Source organism: Oenanthe melanoleuca, chromosome 1A (genome assembly GCF_029582105.1).
Source record: "Oenanthe melanoleuca isolate GR-GAL-2019-014 chromosome 1A, OMel1.0, whole genome shotgun sequence".
Classification (NCBI taxonomy): domain Eukaryota; kingdom Metazoa; phylum Chordata; class Aves; order Passeriformes; family Muscicapidae; genus Oenanthe; species Oenanthe melanoleuca.
The window spans coordinates 63912912-63916572 of NC_079334.1; positions in this window are offsets into that span (position 1 = coordinate 63912912).

Consider the following 3661-nt stretch of genomic DNA (forward strand, 5'->3'; position numbering starts at 1 on the left):
ATGTACCTCAGCTCAGACATGAAGCCACATGTGGATACACGAGAGAAGAGGCTGGGGAGTAGAAAAGCAAACTCTCTTCCTAGTGTTTAGAGAGGTGCCCATTGGGAGTAAAGCTGCAGATGGAGCTCTGAGTATCTTGCAGTGCCTTTTCCTACCAGAGCTGAGTTCTGAGCTCTTAAACAATTTATTTGTATTCCACCACACTGAATTGTCTTTCTCTCTCTCTCTCTTTTATTTATTTGTTTTTGGTTTTTTTTTTAATTCTAATCTGCAACTTGGAGTGGGCAAGGATCCAAAATACACATCATTTCTATTCCAGATATTTAAAATGGATATGCAGAACTGGCTGAGACAAGAGGATGAGAACAAGGCAATTAGAGTTTCACAGAGGGCCAGAAGGGCTCTTGGACAATGAGGGTTGTTCAGCTGTGCTTGTGACAGTTCTGAACCCTGTGGCCTCTTTTGGTGGCTGCTCATCACATCCATGGAGGTGCTTCCTGACTGGGGCTCTACATTGGATCTGAAGGATTCAACTGGAAAAGTCAGGTGCTAGGAGATTTGCAGTGGTTTCATGGTGCACATCTATATTATCTAATCTAAATAATTTATCTAATCTAAATTTGCCCTTAGAATAGGCAGGAGCCATGCTGTGATCACCTGCACTAAAGTCAGATATCTCAGGTGATATGTGTGACCAAAGTTGTGCAGCAAATGGAGCAGGGGGTTTTTGGCTGGCAGGGTTTAAGGATCCTACAGACACAGAGTGTGCTGTCATTAATTTTAGGTAGGATGTAAGCATCGGCTGGAGATGCTTTTCAGAGTACAGCAGGAATATGCACTTTCAGATGATGCAAATCTCCCAGCCTTTAAATAATTAAGTTAAATAAGAATCAGAGAGTTGTTAAAGTTGGAAAAGACCTCCAAGACCACTGAGTCCAGCTGTTAATGCTGCCATCTTCACCAGCAAACCATGTCCCCAGGTGCCACATCAGGCCATGGAGTTCCTGTTCCTCAAGTCACTCACCTGTGGAATGGGAAGAGCACTTCATGAAAGGCAAGGTTGGTGTTTGAAAATCACAGCTCAAGTGATACAATCCTTTGCCTCTGATCACTGGGGAAGGCTGTTGGGGAAGAACTCACACTGTGGCTTTATTTTGGAGAGATAGAAATGCCACTTGAATGAATGAGGCTGTGCAGACTTTTGCATCTTGGATTTGTGAAGCTCCAGACACCTTTAGGTGAAACTCTTGGCTGAGTGGGAGTTTCCCATGGATTAGTCACAGCTGCAAAATTATTTGATCTTTTGGCAGTAGATAGTTTAACCTTCACTACAGACCTCTGTAGAAGGAATGTAGGAATTGCTGGAAGCAAAACTACAGTGTCTGCCTTCCTTTGCTTTGCTACAATATCATCTACTCATTCCATAATTGATTCCATAATTGGTAGCATAAACTTTTCTTGAATTTCCATGTGGAGAAAGAAGAATCAGGCTTTTTTAAATTGGTGTAATCTACTTTATATGGCCAGATAAGATCTCCAGAAATAATAGACCCTGCATATGTTAGTGATAGAATAGGGAAATAGCTTTGGAAAAAAAAATTATGGAGATCACTTATGCCTCTGGAAAGGTTTGAGGTCATTACTAGAAGAAAAAAAGGTTAATTTCTTGTGAGGATGCTGCCATCAGATAAATCCTGGGAGAGGATGAGCTCCTTTTGGCTCATAAGATGAAAGTGGAAAAAAGGTACTTAAATATTCACTTGGGAAAGAAAGTGATCATCAGTGGGGAAAACAACCTGCTTAACAGCTCATTTGTGAAGCATATAATGGAAGGAAGATCTCAGCACAGAGAAACTGTGTTTTTCTTGATAGCTTTACTGTGATTGCCACAGAGGATGTAATGTAAATGTAATAGGCCTTTAAAGACAATACTTCCCTTTCTAATAGGGGTCAGGATTAATCAGAAAGGAGCAAACAGTTCAGGAAAGAAGATGGCTGTAATAACAAACATGACTGGGGATCTGAGCTGGGCCAGTTTCCCTTTTTAGCTTCCATGCATCACTGTCTCAGAACAGACTGCATAGCATCCTATTAAATTAGCATACACCAGGCAGCTCAAACAAATTAGTTCATCTCAGAAAGGGAATAGGTTCTTCAGAAACTTTCCTTTTTGGCTTAATTTCTGTGCTTTGTGGGGTTCATTCATCTTTGAAGCCAAGTTTTATGGCACTGAAGCCTGCGTGCCTCATTCTGCTCTGCACCTGATGCCTTTTCTTGCCTGGAAGTCTCTTTGATTGTGTGTTTTAGTGCCTTCACCCTGCTGGTGTGTGAGCTGGAGTGACAAGTGGTGCTGGTGGTGTGTGCCATGCCCTGCTGTGACCTTGGAATTCATCCTGGAGTAAAGAACTAATTCCAGCTACAGAATGGTTCACATCAGTTCCAGGGATGTTTTCCCTGAGTGAAAATGATTGTTGCCCTCTTAGGGGGTAGTTGCCTTCTGGTGAAGGGGATCCAGGGCTGTGAAGGAAACCACCTTCACTATACTGTCATAAATGCATGCTTTATGATGTGCAACTTTAAATTGGTGTTTTCTGGCTTTCTCTTTCCTCTAAGTATCTTTCCTTTAAGCAGCTGACATGGATTTCCAATCTTAATCCTAGTTCTTTTAGTGGGTGGGTTCTTTTTTTTTTTTCATTCCCTGAGATTATTAAATATTGAGCAGCTAAACTAGAAGAAATTATAAGCCTCAAATGGACATTAAAATTTTTGCAGCTGACTCTGGTGACAAAATCTGTCAAAACACTTAGCTGCTAAAACTGTAGATAATAGTACCCCCAAAAAAATAGAAGCTAGATCCAAACAAACAGGAAGAGTCTTGGTGGCTACACAAGATCAAAGCTTTGTGCTTCTCAAATCTGTTGCAGACTGAAATGGTAAGTGGAAACCAAACTGGTTTATAAGGAGTGTTGCATGGAGTGTTGCATTTTTGGGTGGCTCTGTTCTAGTCATGGCTATAAGCCCCAGCAGAGATCTGGGCATTGATGGGGCTACTTCCTCTGAAATATTTTGTTAAAGGGGAAGCAGCAGAATGACTGGAAAGAAGAGTCTGGAGTTGGGGACGTGCTGCCCATCCCTGGGAATGGTGACTCCCAGGGTCCTTTCCTGCTGTGGCTGCCCATTGCAAGCCCCCAGTGGTTTTAAGATGCCTCCCAACTTGGATAAAATGCTGAGGGAATGGCATGGGGCAATGGCTCAGAGCACAGAGAAAGGAGCTCCAGGAACGGCCAGCAAAGAGTATCTGTGCCCCTTGCCATTGCTGGAGTGTCCATCAGGATACAGCAACAGCACTTTGGCACAGAGGGAAGTGCTGTTCATCATCTGCAATGGGTTAACAGCAGCCCCAGCCCCATCAGGCACCTCCATGGGACCATCACTGCGGGCAGGGATCGGGATCAGCCCTGGGGAGGGGAGCCAGGGTCAGGCACTGCCCAGTGTCTGCTGCTAGACAGGCACTCTGGGGGCCCCAAGGTAGGAAACAGCATTTTCAGCTGTGGCTGGGAGGCTCAGTGGAAATTAAATGAGTAGGGAGGCTAAAAATACCAGTGTTAATACAGCAATCCCAGTTGCTGTGCTCTTGCCCAGGCAGAGGAAGCATTGCCAT